Genomic DNA, 12,641 nt, shown 5'->3' with positions numbered 1-12,641 from the left:
CAAACAAGCAAATAAAATTGATATGCTGGGTAGTTTGAAACACATTTTTTTGACATATCATAGGCAACTAACAGACTTTGATCAGCTCAGTGGATCATGAGTCATTTGTGTTTGTAGCAAAAGTTGTCTTCAATTTTGTGCAAATTACCTTAAGCAAATGCTGTCCAAACCCTTGCATCAGTGATATTTTCTGCCATATTGATCTCAAGTGTGAACTCAGAGCACTACACTGTGATCTGTCTCTTACCTCTCAGTTCATTCTGAATGATTTACTATGGGAAGTTTAAGGGATTCTTTCTCAGTTATAACCAACCCCTTTGTCTATCATCTATTCCTGAACCTTGAGGATATTGGAGATCGTTTAAAAGTTGCTTTTTGAAGAGTCTTAAAGCCTCTTAATTACAGGGAGCTGCCAAGCTGTGAACTATTTGGGTTTGTGATCAAATCTGGAGTTGTATGACCAGACTTTGATAACACCAAGGTAGAGGCAGAAGGAACCACACTTTGTAATTTTAATGGGTAATGGATTATGAACCAAAATGTTATTTTCTGTAGTCTTTTCACTTTACATTGCCTTTCAACAACCTTACCTCTTGTGACATCTTTTGCTTTACACACAAATATTAATGGTTTAAAATTTCATCACATGATTCTGGATCCAAACATGCTATAAAATATTGTTATGAAATTCTTTAAATTCAACTCAGTTTATTAACAATAGACTATCATATTTTAACAAAATAAATTTACTCATTTCAATAATTATAAGCAGTTAGACAAAGGTCTTCAAGAGTTGTTTTTGTTAGTGATGTTTATTCTTCCAACACCATGTTAACATTAAAAATTACATTATTAGGATAATGAAATTGAGTATCAGTTATTATAGGTATTATATAATTTATTTTATAGACTTTTAAAAGCTCTGTAATTCCACCCAAATGCATATACTAAATATTCCCCTCATTAAATGTACCCTATACAGTTAGATTGTTTTTAACAGCAAGAGCTACTAAGCTGTGCTTATAAGTTAATATTTCATAGAAACAAATCACTTCAAAACAGCAAAGGGAATTTTAGTTCTTTCCTTTTTAAATGTCAGACTTATCAATAAATTACATATCTCTTAATGATATATCTTATGTTTTGCAAATTTAAGAGAGCTAACCAAAAGAGAGCAGTATAATTTAAAGAATATTTAGGATTATATTTTCCTTTTTAATAATACACATCAGACACCAGGAGATTAATAAACTATACAAACCAGACAGTGAACACCATACAATTATTACAGTCTTTTAGAAACATATTGCTATAGGTTACAACACTCAAGAGAAAATCAAATTTTTCAGAAACCCAGGAGGAATGATTATGTAATAATAAATGTTCCCAAATCAAGTTATAATAGAAGTGGGAGATTTATGTTATCTGTTTTTAAAAGTCAATAAAATGTTCTCTTTTTGGCTCAGTATCCTACTATTTGAAACAGCCATCTGGAATTTGAGCATATTTCATATTCTATTATTTTCAGAGGCATAATTATTTGATTGTATTTCTACTCGGGAGTCATTTTAATGCTTAGTTACATATGAGGAGGATTCCAATAAGCGATTGAAATTAACCTGCTCATGGCAGCTAATCATATTTTATTTGGCATTTGCAGAGAGTTTTCATAAATAGCAGAATGAAGCAGACTTGACTCTTAGAAACTTATGTTTAAAACATTTGAAGTTTATAATACAAATGCAAAGTACCATCACAGCTACATTTAAATTAACTTTGTTCATATGCTGTAAAAAATAAGCTAATATGAGTAAACATAATATGCATTTTGATAACATCTAATTGTGAATGCTTTCTGTTTGACTAAAATTATTCATTAAAAATAATACATATCTATATATTGTTTACATGTATATATAAGAATATATTCTTACATACACACACACACACACACACACACATATATATATATATTTCATTAGAGCTGTTTTTAAAAATTTTTTTACATCTATTTTATGTTTTATGTTTATGGGTATTTAACCTTCCCACTTGATTCTTTCACTAGTGTGCCTCCTGCTCAAGATGAGCAGGAGAGGGTACTAGATATCTTGGGACTGGAGATAACAAAGGACTGAGTTACTTTGTGGGAGCTGGATATTCAACCCTGGTCCCCCTCTGAAAGAGCAGCTAGTGTTGTGAACCCTAAAGCTGATCAATCCCTCCACCTCCCATGGGAGCTTTTAAATTGCAAATTATATGCAATTATAAATAAGAAACAGAATAAATTAATAATTTAAAAAATTATGATTTATATAAAGTTTCAAAGTGCATTTTATATAGTAACGGCTCATTTTTAATAAGTTGTATTTTAGCATGAAGTGAAGAGATTGGAGGATTTAAATTAGTGCCACAGAATACTTTATCTTTCTGTTCTACAAGAATGGAATATTCTAGAACTAAAGCAAGGCCCAGAGATGCCTAAAATGTGATTTTGCTTATTTATTAATAACATGTGCTAAATATTAGATGTAAGGATCAAAGACATGGAAGGAATCTGAGAGATTTTAGTATATTTTAGAGGACTAATAGTACTCAAAATTGATAACGTTAGTAAGAAAAATAGTCTGTATATTTTGTGAGTTTGTTAGATAAAAATGTTAATATGATAATTGAAGTTGTTACTGTTTCACTTACTGTAAATATTCCTCAGTTCAACAACCAGTAGGAAAGAACACAGGAGAACAATGAAGGCTAAGTTGCAACATGAAAAGTAAATAGGCTCTCTTTTTTGTATCCAGGAAGCTATGAGTACTACAAGCACCAAGCACACTTATGCTAAAGTGGCATCTGTCAGAACTCCAAAACAGTATTGCTGCTAAAGTGAACACTGCTTTTAGAACATATGTTGGTGGGGGGGGGGGGAGTCTGTGTGTGTGTGTGTGTGTGTGTGTGTGTGTGTGCTAGGTACTCAATTCCAAGGGTGTGTCATAAGTGGTAGTGGTATATACATAAGTACATGAACATGTAGATACCAGAAGACAAGCTTTGGTGTTGGTTTTTGATGTGCTCCACTTTGATATCGGAGACAAATTCTCATTAGCCTACAGCTCATCAAGTAAATCACCATTGTTGACGAAGGAGCCACGGAGGTCTGCCTGTTTCAACGTCTTTACCCATGCTAGGATATTACATATGCATCAGTACTGGTTTTTAATATGAGTTCTGAGCAATGTTTAGGTCTGGGTTCTCCGAACTTTAAGGCAGATATTTTACCTACTGAGCTACCTCTCCAGTACTCAAGTCATAGCTGATATTGAATGCACCAGATCCTTGTTATGCTAGATTTTAGAAAATTTGACTGCTCCTAATATTTTTTCTCTTTCATTAATTCTTGAAAGAGTTAATTTTAAAAGTCAACATGATTAGATTACATATCTGCAAACTGCGTTAAAAATTACTGGTGTCAACAAGGGTTTCTCCAGAGAAAATATGACATACTAATTTGATAAGAATGAGTTGCTATAACTACCTTCAATCTGACACACACCAATCAACTTTGCACTTGGAGAGGATGAACACTGAAAGTGAATAGTCTCTTCTCAAAGGGCAAGCCTAGACTGTTTCTTCAGTGCCAGTCACCAAATGCATCATGTTCAAAGAGAGAGTTAGTGTAGCTGTAAGTTTTCTTGTGTTCTGCCTGGTCCACAGCCACTCAGACCAAAGTAAACACACAGAGGCTTACATTAATTATAAATGCTCAGGCATTAGCTCAGGCTTACTATTTACTAGCTCTTACATTTAAATTCTGCCCATTTCTGTTCTTCTATATGTCATCATGTTTTCCATGGCTTTATCTGTGTGCCATTGTAGGTGTCTCCTGACTCAGCCTTCTTCTCAGAATTCTCCTTGTCTATGTGTCCCACCTATACTTCCTACTTGGCTACTGGCCAATCAGTGTTTTATTAAACCAGTGTACAAAAAGCATTTTTTTCACAGCATTTTCCCTTTTCTTTTTAAATAAAAAGGAAAGTTTTAACTTTCTTAATCCTCACTCCTCCCTTCAAGGACTGTTCAACAGGTTGAGCTGGTCCCTAACAAAGGAGATGATTTGAGATGCTTGTTCTCAATAATAAATGTTTATGTTTCTGATAATGATTAGATATAAAAAAATGTCTATGCAAGTTTTGACGATCTAAGGAAAGTGTTCTAAGATATGAAAGTTTAAGTAAGTCATGAAGGTTTGAGTAAGTGATTTATGGGTAAGATATAAAGTTTATGTAAGGTCTGAGGATATGAAAGCTTATGACTGAGATACATAAAGGTCTGAGAATATGAAAGCTTAGGATATGAAAACTTAAATACCAAAGTTCTGAGTGTCTCAGAAAATGACTTAAGATATTAATACAAGTTACAAGATATAAATAAATGAATTAAGGTGCAGGAAATGCTTCATATTTCTTTTTCTGTCTATGATATTGTTATATTGAGGTTTCAAAAGTTCAGATTTAACACTGAGTTCTAATAAGCTAATAGAGCAATGACTACTTACTATTTAAATCACAAGCTCAAGATTTTATATTTCTTTTGGTTGTCTTCTAAATATGTACTTAGAGATGCTTCTCATTAGGCCAAGGACATCTTTGTCCAATCTACACCTTGCTCTGGACAGAAGAAAAAATGTACATGTTATTAACCCAAATCTATAGATTGTGCTAGGACTCAAAGTTATGAGTCTACTCCTGTTGTTTTACAAATACCTGTTACCTGTCTTTTCTGCAATATGAATTTCAATACAGATTGATAATATTAATGTATCTAAAACTTTTATGTCCTTTTATAAAATACGAATTCATATTAGATTCAGCAAATGAAAGGAGCTATAAAACTCAGACCCACTTTGTACAGTTCAAAAGGACTCCAGATATGTGCAGCTTAATATTCCCTACCTGTCTATTTTTGAAGCAGGTATTCCTCTCTCCTTGTCTTGGGACTCCTCCTCTTTCTCAATTACTAAGACTGTGGATCTAAAAGGTACATTTTTACTTCTTTCTCAAGTCTATGTCTGTCTCAGCAGATTTCCACTTGGCTGCTGACTACAACCTGCTCCAAATGACTACGAACCCTAGCCTTGGTGAAAGCTGATATGTACAAGCCCAGCCAAAATGATTGTTCCCTGTCTCTACAACTGGGTCAGATAAGCAAATTCTTCTGATGAATACCTCTGTGTCCAGCCTTTGACTAGCCTTTCAGCCTTCCTGGGCCCTGAGGACAACACCCTAATGTCAACTGGTAGTAGTCACAGAAGAGAATATGTTGTACCATGCCCCCTGCCTGTAATGGGCTGAAATGCTGAGTCATAAGGAAACTCCCTGTACTCTAGGCCTGACCCCATTTGAGATCATCTATGTCAGGCCACCACCCATCCGCCTAACCTCAGGGCAGAAATACTAGCTGAATTTGATGACCAGCTATTCCTCTACTGCCTATAAGTTCTGTCCAAACTTAGATTGACAAATTTGTATAACACATTTGTCTGTCATAATCATGACTTGTATATCTGAAAAACTGACCAATGGCACCCCTTCTCCTTCATTATATTGTTAGGCTATGTCAAAATTTCCATTTTACTTTCATAACTTGGTTGTTATGGTTGCTTTTGTGTGGGTTGTATTAGTTTAAAAAAAGAAACTTGTTGGATGAAGTCATTATTTAGCAATAAACATATCAAATGGTTGTTCTATTTTCAGTTGCTGGAACTGAAAGGTTTTATTACAATTTTTTTTTAAATAAATCTTAAGGCACATATATACATTTCGAAAAGTAAAACAGTGAACTGGATTTTGAAGAGTTAAAAATCAGAGAAGCCAGCCAGAAACTGAAGCAGGAAATGTTGCAGTTAGACAGTGAAGAGATCAAGATAAGTCCAGCTGCAAAGTTGCAGGCAACATTGTTTCTGCTGATGTCCCATGATATCTGTAAAATGTTATAACCATCTCTAGTGAGATATACTGTTATGATTATAATTCTAACTAATGATGAACAGATGGGGATAGACTTCTGACAGTCTCAGGCTGGATCACCATTTCTAATATCCTTGAAAAATCTAATCTGCCATTTTGAACAATTTGTAACCATAACTTAGATCTTCATCAGAATTCTTCAGCCAGACACTCAGTCTTTCAAAGCAGGACTGCCGTTTATTCCTTCTCACAGTCTTTTGAGTGAATCCTACAGTTACAATATGCTCAAATTTCAGTTATTAATAGAAATAAGGATGATTCTATAACTGTTTTAACTGCTTCTTAATATTGTCGTTGACAAGGAGTCATTATTCAGATTATTCTGTATACTTCTGCAAAGCTATAACTTTATACAGTGGTCATTTTAATACTTCCACAGGGAAGAATATTTCCTGGATCACTTTGGTCTGTAGTTGAGTTCAGCACCTGTGCTCAGAAAAATGCAACTGAACAAACCTCATTCTGCAATGTCAAATACTCATCAAGTGATGTATTCTTTCCATAAGATAATTTCTTTGCATAATGAAAATACATTATTTGCAGTTTTATTATAAAAGTAAGCGGTTTATTCATGCTAATCTTTAAGAGATCACATTTGTATTGGTGATAACATTCTTGAAATAACATACAAGGAAATATTTATGGATTTTCCATGGTTTCTACAAAAGCCACAAAATAGATCATCAGATACTATGATATAGATGGTTATAAAAATGTTCTTGACAGAGCCCAAAATCTTGCTACATATACAATTAAATCTATACACAGTTAGAATTTAAAAAGACAGTCAAATATGTAAAGAGAAGATATTTAAATTAAAAGAAAACTCACAGGCTAGACTAATGCCAAAGTTTTCTAGGAAGCAATTTCACAATTATATAATTTAATTGTTTTCCAGTAGTTATAAGACACATAAAAAGTTTAATTTTAAGGTTAGGATACAACAGTTGTAGAAAGTAGCAGATACCCACAGATGTTTGAATTTTGGATAACTTCCATTTTAGAAGCATATATTTCATAATTAGAAATTCAAATTCAATGGAAGATATTTTTCCCATAGTAAATTATATTTTATAGGATATATTTTGACCATTATTCACCTGCCTTCAACTCCTCTCAGTTCCTCCCTAGATCCACAATCCTTTTTCTCATTCTCATTAGAAAAACAAAACAAAACCAGAAACAGGATATTCTATTTTTACTTTGTAGCTGGGGTTATCTCCTGGTCCTGCCTGGCCCACAATCAGGACAAATCTCTCTTACCCACCAATCCCACAGCTGCTCAGACCCAAATAAACACACAGATGCTTATATTATTTACAAACTGTATGGCCCTGTGGCTCAGGCTTCTTGCTATGTAGTTCCTATATCTTAAATTAACCCATTTCTATAAATCTATAACTTGCCATGTGGCTCATGACTTACTGATGTCTTACATCTTGCTACTCAGTGGCTGACAGCATCTCCTCACTCAGCTGTCCTGTTCCCAGAATTCACCTCTCTTTGTCCTGCCTATACTTCCTGCCTGCCTACTGGCCAATCACACTTTATTTATTAACCAATCAGAGCAACACATTCACAGTATAGAGAACATCTCACAGCACTTCCCCTTTTCTTCTTTTTTTTTTTTTCAAAAGGGAAGATTTTTAACTTTAACATAGTAAAATTATATGTAACAAAACAATTATCAAGCAAGAGTTATAATTATAATATCTAGTCTATTTGTATTCAGCAAAATTAAAGAAGATATCCTATCTATCCTATATCTGTGAGTCTAAGATTTCATATCTAAGTTATCTTTTATTGTAACTAAGGGAATTATAACTAGTCTTCAACTAAATCAAAGACCTCAGAAGGATATACTATTACCTGAGAAATGGGAGAAAGATGCAAGCAACTTTGGGGAATCTTGTAAGAGTAGACAGAGACAGCTAGCAGCCTGGACAGTCATAAAAAGTTCCTCTGTAAAGTTGGAGCATCTTTCTTCACCCTACAGTCCTAGAGTCTCTCAGTCACTTTTCTCTGTGTCTTGTAGAATGTCTGGCAATTTTCTCTGTGAAGCAGGAACCTGAAGGACCATTTTGCTAAGCAAAGTTCAGTGGTCACCTTTTTATGGGTCCTGAATGTCCAGTTGATCAAGCAGTCCAAGCAAGAGCAGTTTCTTCCCTAAATGGCTGTTTTTGTCAAGAAGAAGATAAACTCCATATAGAGTGTCTTCAATGCCCATCCTCCTCTCTAATGTAAATTGGTACTGCCAGGAGCAGACATGTCTCATTGTCCAGAAAGTCTAAATTTTTAAAACATTTTAAATGCCATATTCTCTAGGTCTTTGATGGTATTGAAGACTTAACAGTTACAGTTACAATCTTCTATCTTAGCTGGAACATATATATTATTAAGTATTAGTTTCAGGTTCTTCAGGATAGAGTACCTTTTGGAATTATCTTTGTAATGTGCCATTTGGCTAGGTCATTATCCCTTATTCAACCTGGACAATATTTGATAATCATTCCTATGGTACATAGTTTTGTATTAGGTTAGATCTTTCTTATTTAGGCAAAAGGGGGAGATATAATGGATAGTTGTTTCAGCTTTGCCCTGGAAGTACTATCTGCATTGAGCCTTCCAGTAACTGTCATGCCTATGAGGCAGCGCTGAGAGAGGAGCCCTTAAGACCTGAGATCTGGATGTGTCAGCACTCTTGGTTCCTGGAACCTGGATGCTGGAGGTAGAATGAGCAGAATTCTCCAGAGAATACTGCTGGGCTGCACTACACGGTTCCTGGACCCTGTAACCTATCCCTTTACTTGTAAGTTACCCCACAAAATAAACCTCCCTTTTAACCACATGGAGTTGCCTTAATATTTCCACCAATATTACTTTGCAATATTGGCAACACTAGAGAGAAATAGCCTTATCCCTTAGCATGGGTGTGGGAGAGCTGGCTCTTTACCTGCCAGAGGGGGATTGGTCCCATTTGCCCAGACTGACCAGCTCAGCTACCACCCAGACCCACCTTATGGACCTTGGACTAGCCCACCCTAACATCTACCCCATCTATGATGTGCTGGAGTGCATGAAGGGACTGGTCCTGCAGAAGGATAACCATAGGATCCCCATGATGCAGGGCAACAGCAGTGATGAGAGTGTGCCTGAGGCCTTGAGGGAGACAAATGACTCATTGCAATGAACATTTTGTGGGTGGGACTGACTGGACAAATTGTTATACTGTGTGTTGCACAGCAGCACCTAATGTCACTGGGAGGAATGAAGAAGTTGGAAAGACAGAGGAACAAGATGTTTTTTTTTTCATTGTTAATTGATTTTGGGGGTGTTTCTTTTGGAAGGGATGCCGCAGGGGTGAGGGGAGACTGTGGAGTGTCTGGGAGGTAGACAGGATTAGGATGCACGATGTGATATTTCTAATAAATTAATAAAGAATTACACATATATATATATGTGTATGAACATTAAAAATGTGGATTTTAAAATGAGCATGAAAAATATAATCTATTAGAAAATTGTTCAATCTGTGTTTTCTTAGCCTGATGAAAGCTTGACACATCACTTTTTTTTTAAGTAGAAGATAAGAGATAGGAAAAGAGAGAGAAAAAATATAGAATTATTTTCCAAATATTAACATTCTGTATTTTAGGAAATATATCTTAGGAAAAGTATTTTAAAATGTTCTAGCCTTAAGCTATATAATACATTGTGTCAACACAGCTTATGACTAAGAAAAACATCTAACTGGTAATACTCAGAGGTAAAATCCTCACTAAATAACAGTAATGAACTCTGTTCATGCTATTGAGACAAAAACTGGCTATTTACAAACAGGAAGAGAAAAGACCTTTTAGTTAATCAGAAATGTCCTTCCCCAATTTATTAGAATAAGAAAGGACTTTAGGATTAAAAAGAATATTTGGTATACTGATTGGGCCTAGACCCTATAACTCTATGTTTTGATTGATTGTAGTCTGCAATGATCTCCTTTAGTTGTAAAGAGAAGCTTCCTTGAATAAGGGTGAGTATTATACTTCTTTGTGGGTATTAGGACAAATATTTAGAATATATTAAGGGTTATGATGGTTTAGTAAAGTGGCAGTTTTTCTCCAAAGATCAGTGACTTCACTATCCCTAGATACTTGACTATGATTTCAGTAAAAGACCAGATTTATTTCTTGCTGAGTGCATCTGAAGCCCCATTAGGGATCTGTAGGTTATGTATGTCACTACAGTATCCTCAGGGTTATTTTGTCATGCTGATCATTATAGTGTTTCATAGGCATCATAGTTGATTGCTTTCCTCCTTTAGAAGCTTACAAGGTATCTTTGGTTGTCACGAAAACAAAAGAACAAAAAAGGCATGCTAAAGTGGAGGAGGAGAGACCAGGAAGCCTCAACCCTACAAAAAAAACTACAGGCAACTGAGGAATGCTGAAAGCAGGAGAAGGAGCCTTCACCAAGGAAGAGCATGACAATGAGTTATACAATCCCAAATGGTCAGCTCGGGAAACACACACACAAGTAACATTACACAGACTGAGAAGGTCATTTTCCTTTACCTAAGAAATATAAGTGTTAATATATACAAATGTAAGTATGTAAGCAACAACAATTAATTTTTAAAAAATGCCATGAATATGAAAGAGAGCAAGGAGAGGTATGTGTGTTTGTGTGTGTGTGTGTGTGTGTGTGTGTGTGTGTGAGGGAGGGAGCTTGGAGGGAGGAAAGGAAAGGAGGAAATGATTTAATTAAATTGTAATCTAAAAAACAAAAGAAATAATAAAATAAAATTGAAAATAAAAGAAAAATAAATGTTAAAATTACGACAGTGAGAGTAGGAATACTAGGAACTCAAGGCAGAGGGGCGGGTAGCCTGACATGGTCAAGTGGACCAGCTATGAGGCAGACAAAGGGTTCTAATGGGGGCTGGTGTTCGCAAGGTTGTTAGGTAGAGTTAGAGTTCCTCTGGGAAATGTTTTCTTCATGCTATTTTTTGTATTTAAATATATTTATTTATTAATTTTTTTCATTTTACAAATCAATCCCAGTTCCCCCTCTCTCCCCTTCTCCTGCCTCCTCACCTCCCTCCCACTCTACCCCCATCCACTTCTCAGAGTGGGTAAGGCCTCCCATGGTAGTCAACAAAGTCTGGGATACCAAGTTGAAAGAGAGCCTAGCCCCTCCCCATTGTATCAAGGCTGAGCAAGGTATTCCACCACAGGGAATGGGCTCCAAAAAGCCAATTCATGCACCTGGGGTAAGTCCTGGTCCTGCTGCCAGGGACCCCACAAACAGATGAAGCCACACAACTGTCACCCACATTCAGCAGGCCTAGTTCAGTCCCTTGCAGGTTCTCAGCTGTCAGTCCAGAGTCAGTGAGCTCCAACTAGCACTGGTCAGCTTCTCTGTGGGTTTCCCCATTATGTTCTTGATCCCCTCCTCCTCCTCCTCCTCCTCCTCCTCCTCCTCCTCCTCCTCCTCCTCCTCTTCTTCTTCTTCTTCTTCTTCTTCTTCTTCTTCTTTTTGAATGCTGAATTCCATTCATTGAAGGAGGGAGGAGGTCTTAAATACAGGCTTCCAGCACATTGGGAGAACCCTGGAGGGCAGAGGTTCGATTCTGATGGTTTTTGTTTGTTTGTTTGTTTTGTTTTGGGGTTTTGTTTTGTTTCGTTTGTTTGTTTGTTTTTTTCTTGAGCCTAGGATCAAACTCCAGGCCTTGCACTTGCTAGGCAAGTGCTCTACCATTGAGCTAAATCCCCACCCCTGCTCCTGATGTTTTAGAATCTTGCACTAGAAGCTATTTTTAATGTACTCTTGCTTATAATGCAGCTAATTACATTACACTAAACTGTAAGTAAAGATGGCTTCTAATAGTGTGTAACCAGTCTAGAAAAGAAAACCTAGTACTATCCATAAACAAAAGATAATAATAAAAGAATGCAGATGTATCTGGATATCTGTGAAAACAAAGAGATCTTAGCACAATTAATAGTACTTGAGAGACCTGCAAGACTGGAGGCAATACAGCCAGAGAAGTTATCATCAGCTCATTGACAATCAAGGTTAATAACTGGTCACGGATGGTCCCTCCAATCACCTCTAAATGAGTTGGCAAAATATGAACATCATGTACCGACATCACCCTGGAAGAACCAGAGTGATCTGGATAGAGTAGTGAACCATCCATTTGCTTGGCCCGTGATGACCCAGTTAATTGGCCAGTCCCATCACAGATTACCTTTGCCTTTGTCTAGCTTCTTCCATGACCCTATATAACTCACTAGGAAACATACTTGACATCTTTTTCCTTTCTTGGACGTTCATCTATTTTTCAAGAATTTCTCTATCATTTTCCTTAATCTCTTACTTTTATTTAACTTTTCTTTAATTCTTAAAAAAGCTTGCTTCAGTACTGTATCCTCCCATAAGTGTCAACACCTTTATTCTTCACTTTCATGAGAGAATAAAGGTAGAACCATCTCCAGGTTGATCTTTGGAAACAGTGAGTGTGGAATTCTTAGGTCCTTGGATAATGAACAACTAGAACCTGAGAGGCTCAAATTGTACTCAGAAGCCCCATGACACTGTTATTTATCTTAATGTATTTAGGGA

This window comes from Onychomys torridus, chromosome 6 (genome assembly GCF_903995425.1).
Source record: "Onychomys torridus chromosome 6, mOncTor1.1, whole genome shotgun sequence".
In the NCBI taxonomy this organism is placed as follows: Eukaryota; Metazoa; Chordata; class Mammalia; order Rodentia; family Cricetidae; genus Onychomys; species Onychomys torridus.
This window is presented reverse-complemented; position numbering follows the sequence as displayed.